This window comes from Hylobates moloch, unplaced genomic scaffold (assembly GCF_009828535.3).
Source record: "Hylobates moloch isolate HMO894 unplaced genomic scaffold, HMol_V3 SCAFFOLD_11, whole genome shotgun sequence".
Lineage (NCBI taxonomy): Eukaryota > Metazoa > Chordata > Mammalia > Primates > Hylobatidae > Hylobates > Hylobates moloch.
Genome location: NW_026652286.1, coordinates 93,190,050 through 93,211,330, shown reverse-complemented (window position 1 = coordinate 93,211,330; position 21,281 = coordinate 93,190,050). Strand labels below are relative to the sequence as shown.

At 35.2% G+C, this 21,281-nt stretch overlaps 1 protein-coding gene across 3 annotated transcripts in view; it reads right to left on the bottom strand.

Annotated features, from left to right (window-relative positions):
* Window positions 1-21,281, bottom strand: part of ARHGEF12 (Rho guanine nucleotide exchange factor 12) — a 149,755-nt gene that overhangs the window by 79,018 nt on the left and 49,456 nt on the right. The window lies entirely within an intron of this gene.

The following is a 21,281-nucleotide window of genomic DNA, read 5'->3' as shown; positions in this document are numbered from 1 at the left end:
ATATAGCTTTTCTTTTTAAAAATCCCAATAATAAGAGCAATTGCTAAATTTATAAAGGGCTTACTAAATGCTACCCATTATTTTCACATGTATTATCTCGTTTAATCTTGAGAAAAAGAAATCTCTATGAAGAGATATACTTTCCATTTTATAGGTTTTTAAAAGTCAAGACAAAAAGAAATATTTTGCCATTAAAATATTATTCTCACTGTTTTCCTAGAAGGGAAAGTTCCTTCCTTCCCATCACTTCACACTACTTCCCAAAATATCTGGGTGCTGATTACTGCACTATTGATCTATGTCATCGTGATCCTCAATTATTAGGTTTAGATTTAATAACAGATATCTAGAAAAAAATTAACATTAAAGTACTATCGGTTACAAAAAATACCTTCCAAAAGTAGAAAACAAAGGGCACTTTCCTGTCTTGTTTTTCTGGGGGGTCCTATAAGCTGAAAGAACTACAGCATTTCCTCCTGGTTGTCTCTCTTTTAAATGAATACTGCTGGAAGCTTCTTGATAAGTGCTTGATGCTATATATAAATGCTAATCTAAGTCCTCTCAAATATCATCCCACATTTTGATTTCTGCCTTTTAAATTATTTCAACCTATGGCATTTTATGTAAAGATTATTTAGTAATAGGAACCGTACTTTATTAAGAACATTAGTAAAACTAGGGTTTTAAAAAAGCCTATTAGTAAAGACAGTAAGAAATAAACATAATACAATGATACTTCAATGACTACATTTCATTTGGCATGGAGGTAGAAACAAAACCTCTAAAATACAAGCTGACTTACAATTCCCTTCGACACCTATTTAAACCAAAATTGATCCATAGAAAAAGACAAAGAATCTAAAACCTTTCCTAATCAGTGATAGCATGTTAACTTACAAAGAAGTAGTGGTAATAAGTAAAGGAGGTTCTGGGACAAGATGACACTGCTCTAGAGAACAAACTGACTTTACAAAAGACCACGAAATCTTCAGAAATAGGAGTTCCTAAGCAGTCTGTCCATAATTGTTGAGGTGGGAGAGGGAGGCAATGGGAACATGTTTCTTAACTTACAGATGAACATATAAGTTGACAGAAAAGGATTCCAACTGAGTTTCTGCAAAGGATAACAACTGCCATTTATCAACCTTAGGCGCTCGACCTCACAGCCATTATAAAAACTCCTACCCTAAAACAATGCTGCTTGCGTCAGGGACTGTAACATCCAGGGGGATGCTGGTAAAGAATCCCGGAAGTTCCCAGACTACTGATTGTAAACCAGTTTCCTGAGCTATTTTCTCTTACAAGGTAATGAAAAAGGAGAGGAAAAAAGGGGACAAAAATGGAATGAGAAAATGAACAAGGACCACACCCACAGTCCAACTTGCTTATCATAATCTACTTACTACATTCAATAAAGTACAGATTAAGAACTTCTCAAATAATATTAAAATCATAATTTTTTCTCTAATCATTGAATTCTACTTTAAAGTATGTGCTAAAGTAAACAAATATATGTGTACATACGTGTGCATATATGTGCTTATATGCATAAGTAACAATGTCAAGAACCTTCTTGGCTATTTCATTAGTTCTCTCTGCTTCAGCTAGGAAAATCACCAAGATAATCCCATAGTTTTCAAAATCCCTACCATATGCTGAATATTGAGACAGAGGTAATCAGAGAGCTGGAAGTAGAAAGCTAGAACCTCAAAGAAAGCCTGGGGCTAAAGTTGCAGATTTATCAACCTACTGATGGTCACTGAAATGTAAAACACCAAGGAATTTTGAAAAAATGCTGAGGCTCAAATCTGGGGGAGAAACTAGCATCTGCATGATTGAGAACGGAGGTAGAAGATTAAGAAAATGAATTAGAAAAGAGAAAAGGCTGTCCCAGAAGGGAAGGAAGAGCAGATAATCCATACTATCAACTGCTACAGAAAGGCAGGTCTGAAAGCTAAAAAGTGGCCAGGTTCTAAGCAACACATCAGTTCAACCATTAGTCTGATGAAATAAATTCTGGTGAACAAAACTCCTACATTTTTAAGTCCCTGTCCACCGTGTAGTCTAATCATGAAATCATGACAATATCTTTGGTTAGATATTTATGTAGAACAGCTGTATGTGACTATGACATAATGTTACAGGTGCCTAATGAAACTGTGCCTGGTTTTTGAAAATATCATATTGATAACTTGGACACTTGGTCAACAATGAATATACTGTGTTTACTTATATGTGTGTGTGTGTATTTTTCTATTAATAGATAGCAAAAAAGTCAAATTCCAAAATGAAGAATGATGATTAATAAAGCAAAGAATTATCAGGAATTTGACTCACTGGGATATGGTGGCTAGATGCCCTTTTTTTTCCTTTTCTTTTTTCGACTAAGTCTCGTTTTGTCACCCAGGCTGGAGTGCAGTGGTGAGATCTCAGCTCACTGCAATCTCCGCCTCCCGGGTTCAAACACTTCTGCCTCAGCCTCCCGAGTAGCTGGGGTTACAGCTGTGCGCCACCATGCCCAGCTAATTTTTGTATTTTTAGTAGAGACGGGGTTTCGCCATGTTGGCCAGGCTGGTCTCGAACTCCTGACCTCAAGTGATCTGCCTGCCTTGGCCTCCCAAAGTGCTGGGATTACAGGTGTGAGCCATCGCGCCTGGCCTGCCTTTACTTTTGATTGTGTATATTAAGCCCAGCTACATTTTAGAAATCTTAACCAAAGGCCTTAAATGTTCAGAATACATTTATTCACTCAATTCAGAATACCTTTTCCTTGTTAAATTCTGAGTTCTAATTTTAAAGCTCTAGGTGGCCCTTCCCAATGTGTTATTACAGAGTAGAAGGAACCGTGATTTGGTAGTTAAATAACACTCACCCAATAAATAATGTAGTAAGACTTACATTTTAACCAAGTTTAATTATTCTAATTAGCATACACAAACACACAATTTTATAACTGGAATAGTCCTTTAATATTGTTAAAAAGAATTTCTTTTGGACTTAAAAAATTGCAAAGGACCAGAAAGTTTTGTGTTGTCACATATTTGCTTATAATAAATGGCCGACTAGAAATTGTTTTTTTCTTTTATTGATTTCAGTGCATAAAGAGCCTTTTGACAATACTTCAGTGAGAAGTGTTCTGAAACCGTATGAGAAGAAATGCTGATATCACACTCAAACCTTAATTCATACCCTTTTCTCTCTCCTCTAGGGTGTTAAATATGTCTTCCCTGGGTTTAGTTATAAAGGAGCATTTGAGACTCTAGTTGGTTCTTCTTAATAAGGAATGGTTGAAATGAAGGGAGATGGTTAAACAAATTTTTCTTGCATTGGATAGTGGTTAAGATTTTATTAGCAGTCAAACAATGTTACCTATTAAATTTAGAATTACCAAGAATTCCATTAGTAGATACACTCTGATTTTAGTGATGTTAAAATGAAGAGAAAAAACACTGCAACTTGAAATGAGTGAAATACAGCACCATTTTATTGGAACCCACTCCATTGAGAAGAGTTACTAGACAAAGAACTCTGCAAATTAGACAACAATTCAGGTAATTTTAAGGCTCAACCATCATAAGACGATGTAAGTATCAGTGCAGAAACTATACTATTGAAAATCAGAAATGGACAGGGTGGGATGGGAATTGTATTATTGATTGTTATAAATGAAAATTCCCTAAAATTTCAAGGCCTTGGGGGCAACAGACTCCTCAGAAACAAATGTAACTGGGTTAATATTCTAGTTTCATAATTTAACAGGTATTTGAACTTGAACAAGTTGCTTAACCTCTTTAAGCATCTCCTCTAAAACATAATTACTAATACACCTACCTATACCTCATAAATTTGTTTTGGGGATTAAATTAGAAAATAAGAAGCACTGCCTAGCAAGCAGTAACCACTTACGTATTTACTATTAAGAAAAACAAAAATAAAATCTGAATGTTAGTGATATGTATTCAAATAAGTAGAAAAGAAAAAATAAATTTAAAGACTAAATATTCAAATAAGTTTTTAGCTAAGTAAAATGCATAGAAATATATAATTCAAAGCCAGTGATGAAACCACAGATTTAATTTACCAAGTTGTATCATAGAAAATTCAAGTCAATACTTAAACTTCTCAGACGTTACACTGTAAGAAAAAAGAGCAGGTTACAATCTGCGCTTGAAATTTTCCTGGCAAGTAAGGAAAGTGATTTTTTTCAAACGTAGTGAAATTGTGTTGACCATACCTGCCACTTACTAGCAAAAAAGTCCATTATTTCCTCATCTCCTTTAAAATATCAAAGGTGATTAAGGCATCCTATGGGCTGGATTTAAATCAAATTTTTAATTTATCTGTTTCTACAAAACAATTAGAATGGCTTAAAACATAGTGCTTAAAATTTGAAACTAACATGAATCTGAACTGCCTTGCTCTATTATTATTATTTTTCACAAAATAACAAAATAGCTCAGAGGACATTTGTCTGTAATACACAAGAGCTCTTAAGTATAGGGATTTAGCACATAGTGCTGACTCCAGCTGAACTGCTAATTCAATCTTTAGTTCTCTGGACAGTAAGATTCACAGAACCAAAAGTATTAAATGACCACTCGCTTACCTCACAACAACAACAAAATAAACAGTCATAAATCCTTTCACCAGTTACAATTTATAACTGGTCTAGCTTAGAGCCATTAGAAGAACTAAAAATTGTGGAATTGGGGAAAAAAAAAAAGTCTGAACACTATCTACATTAGCCATACTGCCATACTTTTTTATTAGCATATAGAACCAAAGCATGAAAAGTGGCTAGGAGAGCTGGCATTAAAACACTAGTTATATCCGAACGACTATAAAACAGAAGCTACAGCTGACAGAATGACTCATGGAGAATTTCCCATGGTGTTCTTTGTTTTAAGCCTCTGGACCTTGCAACACAAACCACAGACAGGCAGGGACCAAAGAGCTCAGTTCTGGTGCAAAATCCAAAAATGATTCACTAGCATGTAATATAAAATCTCAAATTACCTTCTTAAATATAGCTTAGTATACCACCACTTTTACTGAAGAGCTGAAATGCACAACAGCCCCTTAGTTAGGCTCTCTTACTTCCTGGACACACTTTGACAAATCAAATAGTAAATTTTTTTCTAAATTACTTTCATTCCCTCTGCTGGAGCTATTATAGATTGACTATTAGTTGTTGCTGACTGAGAAATGTAGCTCACAATTAATATAACAGCTTATTAGAGACTTCCATTTCCTCATTGACAATCTGGAAAATTATCACTTTTGTGAATATTTCTTAAAAGGTTTCTCCACCACTTTCATTTGTGATCATGAGTATCTGATTACTAGGACCTTATGCTTTTTTTTAAAGACTATATTCACTTCAGAAAACCAAGTAAAAAGAACTGCCAGAAAACTATGAGATCCTCAAAACACTTAAACAAGTACCCTCACCTCAGTAAACACCATGCAAACCATCAAATCCATGCTTATGGAAGAGATATTAATGTCATTAAACAAATGTAAATAAACTGGACTCTACAAAATGATCTCATGACTTATAAAACAGGGGCAATGCATGAATCTGTTTGCTGGGAATTTAAATCTTAATCTCATTTCACATTTCTCTACTTCAGAATATACTTGTAAAAATAATAAAAATAAGAGTAGAAAAAAGTCCTCTTAAGGATGGGCATTTTTCCCATAAATATTTTATATAAAATATATTCTGATTAAATGTTTAATAATCTATAAACTGCAGTGAGAATAGGTGAACAAAATTTGTTAGGACAGGCTGCTTTCTACGCATTTGCCAAAAGATACAAATGTACTTCTGAAAAAGTAGGAAGTCTTAGCTTTTAAGTGTTGTTGAGACAAGCTCCAACATACAGTGTTTACTCTTCAGTCTGAGCTTGAGAACTTTATTTAAATGCAAAATTAAAATAAAAAATACTGTCTAATAATATTTTACTTTTTTGAATAAACATAGAGCATTCTATGATTTAAAAAAAGAGTACTACTCAAAATTTAAATTCTGACATTACCACTTTAAATCACAGTATATTTGCAGTTTGGTTGCATTTTTTATTGAAAAAACCTAAGGCATTCATAAAAATACCATTCTGCAGCAAGAAAAAGTGATTCGACAAGTTAATTATAATGACTTATCTTGTGTATTAAATATTTCTTACTGTGTGCCCAAAAAATCACAGGAATAGGAATCTTTTATTTCTGAAACCTCAGGAGAAGGGAAAACAACCAAAACTATACTAACCCCAAATCACAGAGTATTTATTCATCATCCTACCTTCAGGTATTACAGTCGGTATGCATTCATTGGTTGAGTACAAAGAAGCCCAACCACAGTCATACATATGCCAGAAAGCTAAACAGACAAGGATTTGCCAAAAAATCATCAAGGAAACCCAGGAAATTAGAAAAGTATAAACTTAGTTCTCATATGCTCTAAAAATGTGTACCATCTCCTCGAATTAATTTGACATAGATGTATTTATCTTTCTTTTCTTTTTTTTTTGGAGACAATGTCTCACTCTCTCACTCAGGCTGGAGTGCAGTGGCACAATCATAGGTCACTGTAACCTCAAACTCCTGGGCTCAAGGGAATCCTCCCACCTTAGCCTCCTAAGTAGGTAGGACCACAGGTGCATGCCACCACACCCAGCTACATTTTTTAAGAATTTTTTGTAGAGACCAGGTCTTGCTGTGTTGCCCAGGTTGGTCTCAAACTCCTGGCCTCAAGCAATCCTCAAGTCTCAGCCTCCCAAAGCACTGGGATCATAGGCATGAGCCACTGTGCCTGACTATATAGGTCTATTTCTTATGGAGAAATAAAAACCTTATATATTACTATTTTCCAAGTAGAACTCTAATGGAATAAAGATTGAACATACTTCCTGTTTTGTGTTCAGAATTTTTTTAATTATATAAGAAATGTATTATGGTTAATATGTAAAATTTAGAGGCTATACGAATATAAAATACAGGTAAAGATAAAACTAAAAAAACTGATCATAACCAATATCATTACAATTAAATCTTCTATATAACACCTCTGCATTCATAGAAAGCATTTTCTTCTGAGGAAATTCTTTTTCATTAGAAATACTTTTATTGGCTATAGTTATAACAAATGCTGTAATTAAATTTTTGGTTTTGTACTAAAGAGATTTCTTTTCACAAGTGTTCTGGTGTCAAACATTACCAATTCCTCAATCAGAATTAGCAATCCACTTAGTTTATCACAAAAAAAAACAAAACACACTTTCTGCTGTCAAATCTGAATACCCCAGACTTTCAAACCACCATCGATAAAAGGACCTCTGATTTTATGAAGAAAAGATGAGGAAATTAATTATATGCATGCCATTTTACACTTGCTTTTACAAAAGCTTTCCTGGACCCAAAACAAAGAAATCACAAGTGGGATATACTCTTATCAGTAACAATGGCTCACCACAGCACTGAATTTAAAAGGTTGGAGGATGAGTGTTTTAGGAATTCTAACATTCCTCTTACAACATCTCAGAATCGGGAATCACTGCTCTACAAAGTTCACTGTGTAACACTGACATTCAGTTATGTTTTCTCCATTAGCTGTTACGAATGTGGCTTATCCTAATATACTTAACACACAAGACCACTGACACTAGTAAATCTGTTACTAATATTTTTTATAACATTTTCAAGATAATTCCTCTCTCAAGGGATTGAGTAATGAGACTGCCGTTTTTCCAAACCGTAGTTTCCTATAAAGCAATGGTTCTCTCTGCCTTTTCAATATGAAGGAATGTCTCACTTTCTTTATGTCCAAAGAAGTACATGTATAAACTTTTAAAAACTAAAGACAAAATAGGAAACAAAAATCACCCATAATCCCAACACCTAGCATTTTTATGCATATATTCCCATCTTTTCCCAAAATAGAGATAGATTTCTGTATACAATGTTTAAAATTTCCTTTCATAAAAATTAAAGCATACTGGACATATTGATAACTTTAACTTAATAAAATATCAACATGTTTACAATATTAAATATTTCACTACAGTGCTGGTTTTAAACTATGCTCTATAAAATTCTAGAGGTTTAAAAGAGGTCCCTCACAGAGCAGGAGTGTGTAGATGGCTCTAGACTGCTGCTTTGTTTTTTATTTATTCTATATATTGAACTTCCAAATCAGATAAAGATTTAAAAAACATAGTTCTAAATAATTCTTGATAACTGCAAAGTGTCCTGTGATATGGCTATTTAATTAACAAGTTCCCTTTTGTAAATATTTAGGCTGGGTCTAATTTTTCAGCATAATAAAGAATGTTATAACAAATATCCTTGTAACCCAAGTTCTACACTCCCCCTTGATCTCTTGCTTGGGATGAATTCATTTATAGTAAGGAATCCAGATGGGAGTTCGGACTAGAAATGACAGGAGTTTCTGTGGGTACTAGGTAAACAGAGAAGAGAGGACACACTCGTCCCCTAGATCAATTCCATGAACTCATGTCAAATCTTTATGGGAACAGCAGCAGAAGCTGAAGAAGCTTGTTTTGGCAACAGACCTTGTAAGACAAAGGGCCAGGGTGAAATTATTTTAATGCCCAAGTGACAAAGTGTGGCACAAAATCGGTGAGAGAGACTCTCTCCCTATTTCTGTTGAAAGTAGAAAACAAACAAACACACAAAACCCAGGGATATACATAATAGCAATTATTGTACTATCTACAAACTGAATAAATGCCCAAAGCTACAATTCATAATATTTTTAGGAGAATTTGTATTTTGTTAATGACAACACCAACACATTTGAAGAGTAAACGTAAACGTGGAAGATGCATTTCTTATGTAGTATGTGAAAAGCACTAAGTGCATATAGAGATTCTCAGTTTCTCTGTGTTAAACATGAAAGCAGTCCTAATTGGGAACCTTTGTTGTGGGTTGAATTGTGTTATCTCCAAAGATATGCTGAAGTCTTGATTACCATACCTGTGTGATTTTATTTGGAAATTAGGTCACTGCCCATGCTTATGGTATCATACCTAACAAATCTTTGCGTAACTCCAAATCACAAAGATTTACCCCTACTTTTCTTCTAAGAACTGAGCGACTTTCTATTTTACTTTTAGGTCTACAATGTATTTTGTAATAATTTTTATATAGAGTGTGATATCCAATTGAAATCCAATTGTTCCAGCACCGTTTGTTGAAACTGAATTGCCTTTTGCACTTTTGAAAATCAGTTCTCCATATATATGTGGGTCTATTTTTGGAATACCACAGGGGTGAAATACCCTTTTCATCACCCATCAGAGGATATGTGACACCAATATGACTTAACACTAGTAATGTTAACCTTGGTCATTTGGTTAAGGGAGTGTTTGCTCGACGTCTCCCTGTAAAGTTACTATTTTTCCCTAGCCATATTTTTTTCTTTGAAGAAGTCACTAGGCCCAATCCACACTAGCATCTGAGAGGATTAAGCTCCATCTCCTGGAGGAACAGGAATCTATGTATACTATTTGAAATTTTCTTGTAAGGAAGATTTGTGTTTTCTCACCCATGTATTTATGTAATCATTTTTATCAGTATGGGCTCATGTATGTTTATTTTAGACTTTGAGTTACAATCCAATACTACGTTATTCTCTTGCTCAAATTCTTCCAGTTTATGCCACTGAAACGCTCTCACCCTTCTGTTTGAGCACTTTCTTGTTTGTGGCACTACAAGGCACTCTAGGTTCAACTTGCATTTTCCCTATTGCAGCCTTAGAGTCAACCATTTCTCCAAGGAACTATTTTATTGGAGAGTGATATTTAGTAACCAAGATCCAGGAGCTGGGTGCACTCACTGCTACTGCGATCTCACCACTTCTAGGCCCTCTCAGCAGAGAGAGCAGGGAAATGTATGTGTTATACTAACTGGGGTATACATACACATGATATGGTTTGGCTGTGTCCCCACCCAAATCTCATCTTGAATTGTAGCTCCTATAATTCCCATGTTGTGGGAGGGACCTGGTGGGAGGTAACTGAATCATGAAGGGGGGGTCTTTTCCCATGCTGTTCTTGGGATATTGAATAAGTCTCACCAGATCTGATGGTTTTATAAAGGGGAGTTCCCCTGCACGAGCTCTCCTTGCCTGCTACCATGTAAGACATGACTTTGCTCCTCATTTGCCTTCTGCCATGATTGTGAGGCCTCCCAAGCCATGTGGAACTGCGAGTCAATTAAACCTCTTTCCTTTATAAATTACCCAGTCTTGGATATGTCTTTATTAGCAGTGTGAGTAGAGACTAATACAACATATCTATAATTGTTTCTGTAGCTATCCATATATCTGTATCTATATTAAGCTCAGCATGAGTTCATACTGATATCTCTAATTCTAATCTAATTCCATCGGGTTCATTCCAGTCTTCTCTCTTGCTTAGCTCCTTTGAGACAGTGAGAAACCTAGTTACCACCATTTACCATCCATTTACTTACACTGCCTGATTTTTGTAAGGTGAACCAATCTTGCACTCCTGGGATAAACCCTATCTGGTCATTACACACACATACGTACACACAGAGTGCATATATATTTTACGTATTTTCCTGTTTTATGTATATGTAATATATATTTACATATTTATATATATTGTTGGAATTTACAAAATTACCAAGCATATTCCACCTAAATTGTTAAATTTATTGCCATAAAGCTATTCATAATGCTCCCTTATCTTTTTTTTTTTTGAGATAGAGTCTTGCTCTGTTGGCCAGGATGGAGTGTAGTGGCGCCATCTCAGCTCATTGCAACCTCCACCTCCTGGGCTCAAGCAATTCTCATCCCTCAGCCTCCCAAGTAGCTGGGATTACAGGCTCTCGCCACCATGCCAGCTAATGTTTGTATTTTTAGTAAAGATGGGGTTTCACCATGTTGGCCAGGCTGGTCTTGAACTCCTTGCCTCAAGTGATCTGCCCACCTCGGCTTCCCAAAGTGCTGGCATTATAGGCGTGAGCTACTGCACCCAGCCTACCCTATTTCTTTTTTAATATCTGAACAATCTGTAATAATGTCACCTCTTTCATTTATGATATTAGTAATGTGTGTCTTCTCTCTTTTCATCCTGATCAGCTGGCTAGAAGTTTAATAATTTTATTAATTTTCTCAAAAGAACCAGATTTGGGGTTAATGTTTGCTACTGTTTTCCTGTTTTCTACTTCACTGATTCCTGCTCTCATCTCTATTTTTTTTTTCTTCTGCTTGCTTTGGTTTTAATTTGCTCTTCTTTTTCCAGTTTCTTAAAATGAAACTGGTCAGGTACGGTGGCTCACACCTGAAATCCCAGTACTTTGGGAGGCCGAGGCAGGAAGATTGCTTGACCCCAGGAGTTTGAGACCAGTCTGGGCAACATAGTGAGACCCCATCTCTACTAAAAAAAATTAGTGGGGCACACCTGTAGTCCCAGCTACTCGGGAGGATAAGGTGGGGACAGCCTGAGCCCGGGAGGTTGAGGCTGTAGTGATCAAACCACTGCCCTTGAGCCTGGCAACAGAGTAAGACCCTGTCTCAAAAAAATAAAAAAGAAGTTGATGTCATTGATTTTAGACCTTCTCTCTTTTCTAATAGGTGTTTAATGCTATAAATTTTTATGTAATGCTTTAATGGCAACCAACAAATTCTGATATGTTGTTTTCATTTTCATCCAATACAAAATACTTTGCCATTTCCTTTTTTATTTCCACGTTGACTAAGAATTGTGTTATTTATTTTCCAATATTTGGAGACTTTCCAGAGATCTTTTATTGATTTCTAATTTAATTCCATGGTGACCAGGAAACACACTTTGTATGACTTGAATCCTTTTAATTTACTGAAATTTACTTCACAGCCCAGAATTTTGTCTGTCATGGTAAATGTCCCATGTTTGCTTGCAAACATGAAAAAAAAAAAAAAAGTATTTGGTTGTTGGCTGGAATGTTCCAAAAATGAAATTAAATCAAATTGGTCAACAGTATTGTTTAAGTATTCTATATCCTTGCTTATTTTATCTCTTTGATCAATTACTGAAAAACGGATACTAAAATAACTGACAATGTTTGTAGATTTGTCTATTTGTCCTTTCAGTTATGTCAGTTTGTTACATGAATTTTGAAGTTTTGTTATTAGGTGTATACATGCCTAGATATGTCTTCTTTTTAAATTGACCCTTTTATCAGTACGAAATTACTTTTTTTATCCCTGTTGATATTCTATAATCTTAAATCTACTTTATCTGATATTAATGTGGTCTAGTTTTCCTTTAATGTAGATTAGCAGGACACATCTTTTTCCATCCTTTTAAACAATGTGTATTTTTAATTTTAAGGTATGTTTCTTGTAGTATACAGTTGGGCTTTGCTGTTTCATTTAATCTGATAGTCTATACATTTTAATGGGGGTGTTTGGACCATTTACCTTTAGTGTGATTACTAATGTATTTAAGTCTATCATCTTGCTATTTGTCTCATCTGTTGTTTCCCTTTTCTCTTTTTCATCTTTTAAATTATTTTAATCAACTGATTTTTAAAACAATTTTAATATTCCGTTAACTTGTCTGGCTCTCTCACTAGATTTTAAATTATTTGAAGGCAAGGACCACATTCTATTTGATTTTGTATTCTACTTAACTATTATGGTGCCTGACAATTCAATACATTTTTACTACATGAATTCACTCATTTCATACATTTTTAGTGAGAACTACAGAGGATATAAGTTACCCCAGAAACCACAGCCTTCCTTCTAAGAGAACTCCAATTTTATTCAGTTATCTACTATTCCTCTCAGAGTCCAGATGACTCAGGTCAAGCCAACCCCATCTGTAGCAACAGTGATGGGCCTTTTTGGCCTAACAGTAATTCCATTCTTGGGTAAGCAGTTGGTTCCAAAAAAGCCAATAAAAGTAGAAACAAAGTTCACTGGTGGCATCTATGAAAGTATTTCCTCATTCTTGAGAGAACGATGTGAAACTTCTTTCTCTCCCTCCCACTGAACCTGAGTGAAGAAGCAAGCAGCCTTAACAGCTACTTCGTAATTCATCTTTAAGGACTAGTTTAGGATGAGGCTGATTTTGATGGCAAGAGTGTAAAGATGGAAAGCATCTGAGCCCTTGACATAGTTATGTCCCTAAATCAAAAATCTCTGAAGCCTACCTCTAGATTTCTTTTTTATGTGAGCCAGTAAATGTATTACTGCTTAAGTCAGTTTGACTTGTGTTTTCCGTTACAGGCAGCCAAGTGCATACAAAGTTACACAAACACCAACCTATGCCAGGAGGTTCAAGACTCTGGAGATTACATTAATGAACAGATAAGGTCCTTGCTCTCAAGCAGCTTACATTCCACAGGAGGAAGATAAACTCCACAAAAAAAAATTGTACCAAAGAATTTCAAATCGTGGTAAGTGCTATTAAAAAAAGATATTATTTGACTAAATACATTAATTTAGTTTATTCAAAAAAGACCTTAGAGGCATTTGAGCTGAGACTTAAAATGAAGGAGCCAGCCATGGGAAGATCTGGGCCACAGAATTACAGGTAAAGGAAACAGCTAGTACAAGAGTCACAAAGGATAAGCAGATTAATGTGTTTGAGAAATACAAAGTCCACTGTGGCTTAGGCATAGAAAATGACCAAGAGAGTAGTAGAGTAGTGCTGAAATGAGATCCACAGAAGTAGACAGGGGCCAGCTAACATAAGAATGTGAGCCACAGAAACAGGCTTAGAGTTTATTCATAATATAATGGAAAACCACTAGAGAGTTTTACATCATGATCTAATTTGAACACTAAGGAAGTTAAGTACAGTCTGTTTACAGTTTATTTTGTCTCAAACATCAAATACTTATGCAGCATCTAATATGTGGAAAACACTGCATAAAGTTTATAATGTTGATATAGTATTTCTCTCCCTCACTCCTCAAGCAAGAATTTCACATTATCTTGAAGGTAGATTTTTAGAAAAAAAGAGAAAAATAAGAAGAAACTAGCAAAGAATGGGAGGCGCTATTAAGTTGTCCTTTCTACCCTAATTTCTCCAGATTATGTCTGAAACTTATAGTTTTTGTTTTGTTTTTTAAAGCATAACAAGACTGAGAGGCAATCTGGTAAACTTAGAACTATAGTTCAGCCATTAGTCTCTGCCCAGGCAAGTGTTTCAGCCTTGTTCTAACACAAGTATTTGGATTTTTCCAAGAGCTGATGTCAGGGCTTTTCACAGAGACAGAACAGCATTTATAGGCTAGAGAAGGAAAAAGGGTTTCCCCAGCAGCTATGCTCAATGTGGCCTTTGTACTGCTCCACTGCCAAAGGCAAGAAGACCCTGCTAGATAGAGCTATTTAATTCCTGGAAAAAATTCTACCCTGGGAGGGTGGAGGATGGTGATTGGCCAGATTCCCCATTAAGGGAACATAGCTTAATTTTTTCTATCAAATTAAACCCAAATTTAAATAAGTTCATCATCAGAACAAAGGTTTCTTAATTCTTATTAGAAAAAAATCATTCTGTGGAACTTGTATATAAGAGATGAACCGGCTAGAATAAACATACATTATAGAGGTAAGGAACAATACAGTAAACTGTGTCACATTTCCTGCGGTTAGCTTCCCTGAAAAATATTCATTTGGGAAGAATGGTTAGTTGAAGAACACTCAAAAGCCTCAAACGACATTTGGTAGTCAAAAATTATGCTAGGTGATAGCTCCAAACACATCATCCATTATCTATAAGAACAATAATTAACAAAATCGTTACAATAATAGCTAAAACTTGAGTAGCTTTACTTGCATACTTACAGTATCTGCTTTAAGTACTTTTTATGCATTAATTCATTTAATTATAACAATAATTCTATAAGTAAAATGTTTAGCCTTGTTTTATTGAAGAGAAATGTGGGGTTCTGAAAGGTTAAGTAACATATACAAGTTATATAACTAGTAGAAGAGGGAGCTTAGATTCAAAACCTCACAGTCTAACTAGAATCCTTGCTTTCAACCCCTGGACTACCACCTTACAACAGAAACCATTATCATCTTCCCTTTGTACAGTTTTTTATTAATAGTTAACCAAAAGCTTTCACAAGTGAGACTCAGAAAACTAGATCTAGTATAATGACAAGATACTTAGGTAGAAAGGTATTCATATCCCGTTATACAGTTTTAGGAAAAGATAAGCCAATAGAAAGAACTCCCAGTCCTACACAATCTGTATCTCCTAATCCCAGAGCTTAGTGGATAATTCAGTTAATATCTATGTGCTATATGGGCAACTTGCCAGCTATACATTTAAAGAGAAACATGTCTCCACCTGAATGGCAACATTTCTGCAAACCACTCATTCCTTCAATAAATATGTGTTCAATTCCAGGTAAAGATGGGAGAGAGCAAAAGCAATTCTATTCCATTAGCCTTCCTCAATACTAAAAGCAAAAATAGAAGGCAGGAGGAGCATGAAGGAAATGATTATGATCTCAAACATTAACTACAAAACATACTTGCCAAATCTGTTAAATTCTGGAGTGATACCAAGGAAGTCTGGCAGGCTTTGACCAGGAAACGGATTTCCCTAAACATAAAGATCACAGGCCTGAAATGCAGATCCAACTATCCTTTGATTAGAAAGGCACTACCCAGGTGTGCAAATAAAACAAAGGAGTAGGGGACACTGTAGAGACCCAGAACAGCAGGAGGAGAAAAAATAAAGAAAACATAATATGACACATTCTTAGATTTAGGATACTCCTGGATATCGAAGGGTTATCTGCACTCCCATGTTTTTTGCAGTGCTATTCACAATAGCCAAGATTTGGAAGCAACCTAAGTATCTATCAACAAACAAATGGATAAAGAAAATGTGGTACATATACACAATGGAGTACTATTTAGCCATAAAAAAAGAATGAGTTCCTATCATTTGCAACAAGATGGATGGAAATGGAGGTCATTATGGTAAGTGAAAAAAGCCAGCGACAGAAAGACAAACTTCACATGTTCTCACTCACTTGTGGAAGCTAAAAATTGAAACAACTGAACTCATGGAGACAGAGAGTAGAAGGATGATGATCAGAGGCTGGGAGGGGTAGTGGAGGGTGATTATAGTAAAAAATAATTTAACTGTACATTAAAAATTACTAAAAGAGTATAACTGGATTGTTTGTAATACAAAAGATAAATGCTTGAGATGACAGATACCCCATCTACCCTGATGTGATTATTACACATTGCATGCCTGTATCAAAATATCTCATGTAATCCATAAATACACACACTCACTAGGTACCCACAAAAATTAAAAATAAATTAAAAGACTACCTGAAAATGTAGACGACCTAAAAGTAAAACTCAAAACTATAAAACTAGAAGCAAAGAGGTGTGACCTTGGGTTAGGCAAATATTTCTTAGATATAGCAAAAGCACAATGTATAAAAGAAAAAATGATAAATTAGAATTCAAAGTTTAAAACTTTTGCTCAAGGAAATGTGAATTATATCTCAATAAAAGTATTAAAGAGAGAAAGAGGATGCTAAAAAAATGAAAATACAAGTCACAGGCTGGGAGAAAGTATTTCTAAATCATATATCTAAAAGGACTTATGGCTGGGCACGGTGGCTCATGCCTGTAATCCTAGCACCTTGGGAGGCTGAGGCAGGCAGATTACTTGAGGTCAGGAGTTCAAAACCAGCCTGGCTAACATGATGAAACTCCGTCTCTACTAAAAATAAAAATAAAAATAAATTAGCCAGGCATGGTGGTGGGCACCTGTAATCCCAGCTACTCGGGAGGCTGAGGCAGGAGAATCGCTTGAACTCAGCAGGCGGAGGCTGTAGTGAGCCGAGATTGCACCATTGCACTCCAGCCTGGGAAACAAGAGCAAAACTCTGTCGCAAAATAAAATAAAATAAAATAAAATAAAATAAAATCACTTATATCCCAAACATATAAGGAACTCTTACAACCCAATAATTAAAAGCTCAATTAAAAACAAGATTTGAACAGATAATCCACAAAAGAAGACATATGGATGATAAAATAGGCACATGAAAATATGTTTAACATTTTTAGTCATCAGATGAAATGCTAATAAAAACTACAATATGATACCATCACACACAAAGTAAAATGGCTAAAATTAAAAAGACTGACAAAACCAACTATTAGTGAAGTTGTGCAGCAACTGGAATGTTGCTAATGGGAATGTAACACAATACAGCCACCTGGAAAAACAGTTTGGCAATTTCTTAAAAAGTTAAAATATATACCTACCACATAATCCAGCCATTCCACTCGTAGGTGTTTACCTAAGAGATGAAAGCTTATGTACACACAAAAACCTGTACATGAATGTCCAAAGCAAACTTATTCCTAATAGTCTAAAACTGGAAACAACCCAAATGCCCATCAACAGCTGAATGGATAAACTGTGGTATATCCACACAATGGGATATCATTCAGCAGTAAAAAGAAATGAACTACTGATACACAGGAACACAGACAAATCTCAAAATAATTATGCAGAGTAAAAGAGACCACATAGAAAAAGCACAAACTATGTGAGTTCACTTACAAAAAGACATGCAAATTAATCTATAATGACAAGAAAGAAAGCAAGAAAATTCAAACTACTCTATTAGGACCAAAGACAAGTCATTTTTTATGGCTGCATAGTATTATGGTGTATATGTGCCACATTTTCTTAATCCAGTCTATTGTTGTTGGACATTTGGGTTGGTTCCAAGTCTTTGCTATTGTGAATAGTGCCGCAATAAACATACGTGTGCATGTGTCTTTATAGCAGCATGATTTATAGTCCTTTGGGTATATACCCAGTAATGGGATGGCTGGGTCAAATGGTATTTCTAGTTCTAGATCCCTGAGGAATCGCCACACTGACTTCCACAATGGTTGAACTAGTTTACAGTCCCACCAACAGTGTAAAAGTGTTCCTATTTCTCCACATCCTCTCCAGCACCTGTTGTTTCCTGACTTTTTAATGATGGCCATTCTAACTGGTGTGAGATGGTATCTCACTGTGGTTTTGATTTGCATTTCTCTGATGGCCAGTGATGATGAGCGTTCGTGTCCTTTGTAGGGACATGGATGAAACTGGAAAACATCATTCTCAGTAAACTATCGCAAGGACAAAAAACCAAACACCGCATGTTCTCACTCATAGGTGGGAATTGAACAATGAGAACTCATGGACACAGGAAGGGGAACATCACATTCCGGGTACTGTTGTGGGGTGGGGGGTGGGGGGGGCGGGGACAGCATTAGGAGATATACCTAATGCTAAATGACGAGCTAATGGGTGCAGGAAATCAACATGGCACATGGATACATATGTAACAAACCTGTACATTGTGCACATGTACCCTAAAACCTAAAGTATAATTAAAAAAAAAAAAAAAGGACCAAAGACAAGTCAATGGGTACACCTGGGGATAGGTGAGGAGGGGTGGAGGGAGGGAGAAATTATGAAAATGCACAAGGAAACCTTTGTGGTGAATACGTTTATTTTCTTAATTGCGGTGATACTTTCCTAATCGTGTATATATATCAAAACCTATCAAATTATACTCTAACCATAGGCAGTTTATTATACACCAATTACATTTCAATAACTGTTAAAACTCTCAAGAAGCCTAATGTTTAAATGAAACAAAACTACCAGTAAACATTATGTTATACCTTACGAAATATCTTGTAAGCAAAAGACTCAATGGTCTGAATATTTTCTACTCACTGTAAATTTACAGCATTTGAGACTATACAGTGACACATAAATAAACAAAAAAGAAACTTTGCTGCTTTTATTCTTTGCTTATATGGAATGCTTTAGTAAAGTACTTTCAAATAGAACGCTGGGTAAACAAACCTATGGTTAGCAAGTTCTATATTATCAATAATTTTGTATGGGGGAATTCCAGCAAACTTCAGATTACTTGACTACATTTGATTGTTTCGTAGGTGTTCTTCTTTTAAGATTCTTACACTTAGTTCCTTAAAGGATCACTGTAATAGAAAGATTAATAATTTTGGCCCCCAGGGAATCTTTTGGTGTTAAGAATTATGAAGTTACTTACATATTTTGCCAATGTACTATACAAGTCTATTATTTATTCATTCATTCAAAAAATTAATTTATAATTGCATACTATGTAGCCAGGCTCTAGTCTAGGTCCTTGTGACATATTTGGGGGAAGGGAAGAAGGAAGATGACAGACAGTAATAATCTTAATAAATAAATGTATATTGTATGTAATGTTAGAAGATGATATGCACTCTATCACCCACCCCTCCCCACCACACACAACCCAACATGTACAGCAGGTTATGAAGGATCAGTAATGGAAACTAAATATAATAAAAACACTAAAGTAATGAGAATTGTTTCCATAGACCATATGTGAAAATCTCTTACACTGAATAGAATCATGAACCAAGGTTGCCTAGTCCAACCCTCACACTTTACAGATGATGTTAAATGATTTGCTCGATCACTCAGTTCTTGGCACAGATTAAAGATTAGGATCCCTATCTCCTTTTCACTCATGGCATCACTATCTGTGATGTCAAATAATCATGATAAAATGCTTTAATCTACTCATATACAAACAGTGGAAAGAGCTTTAGAGTCTGACTGACCCAGGCTTCATCACTTCATGGCTTTGTTACTTATGGTAAATTACTTAACCTCTCAAAATGTAAATTTTCTCATCTATAAAAGGGAATGACAGTTTTTGTTTGCTTGTTTGGACTAATGTGCATGCGATAACAAGAATGACAATAATTTCGTGACTAGGTTGTTATGAGGATTAAATGTAGTAGCTTATGTAAAACACCTACATGTCAGTACATAAATATATAACACTGCAATACTTACATGCTTGCACCAAAAATGGTACATCATATGCATGAGTTTTTTATATCCTCTACTAGACTATAAACCTGATATATATCTAAAGAACCAAGCATAATGTAAATGCTCAGTAAGAATTTGTTAATTTGTTAATACTTCTGAGGAGTCAAACGGCTTTCAAAATGTGGCAAACAGTATGATAACTCATATCACCATGATGGAAATAATCAAATTAACTGAAAGCTCCATAGTACGCTTCAACATGTTTTCAGTCTGTCTTTCCTAAATAGAGGAAGTCTGTAGCACTTAAATGCTTTTTAATGTCATAAATTATGGTCCTAGCTCTTTCTGTCCACAAGAAAATAATTCTCACCATGAAAAATACTTTCAAGAGAAAACCAAAAATATCTTCAGCATTTTATATTACTTCTTTTCACATTCATCCCTTGGTTCCTGTATTTACAGCTATAATTGGAAAGAAAAAGAAAGCAGAATGCAATTCCAATGCCATCACAGCAACTCGGCAGCTTCTTCAAATTTATAACCAACATTTTAGCTGACAAGAGCAAAAATACCACAAACTGAACAAAGGATAAAATAATTCAAGTTGATAAGATTGTTTGGTGCCATGGATACCACGTTTTCCAATGATTATATATTTCAATTTAGTTTCCAATGCAAAAACAGGAAGATTACTCTATAAAAACATTCCCTTCCCCCACTGTAATATTAATCCCCACCCCCTATATCCCATCCATGGTCTCTTGGGTATCAAAGGGAAACAACCATCCTGAAGCATGAGATAATTAAATCACAATTCACAGAATAATACGTCAAAGCCTCTAAGATTCAAGAGAGGTTATGCCAATTCAGTTCTAAAAAGGTAACATAAGAATGCTGCATCCTATTCTTTCGAATAAAGATATCCTTGCAATGCTGGATGTTAAAACCTTTGTTCTAAAGCTAAGAAATTAAGGCATGGGTTTTCAAAACTAGGAATTTTCTTCCTTAGGTCAAATTAGGTTTTTTAAAACATGATAAAAATCCTAAAAGCTGTTGTGAGAAATAATAATGAACAATGTAAAAATATCCTTTTCCTTTTTATTTTATTCCTGTTACAGGTACATCCCTTTCACTGAAGCTATTTTTCTACCATTTTACTCCATTTTATACACGACCCAGAAAACAAAGACTGCAGTAGATTACCTGGATCGCCGGACAAATCAGCAGACAAGCAAAAGCTCAAAAGGCTCGTTTCCATGGAGTAGAAGAAAATGAAATCCTCACCAAAATACCACTCCCTTAGCAATCCTAAGCTTTTTCTTTATATATACATTCGACATCCCTGGAAAGGCATTTGTCAGATGATTTTACTGACCACAAGAGGGA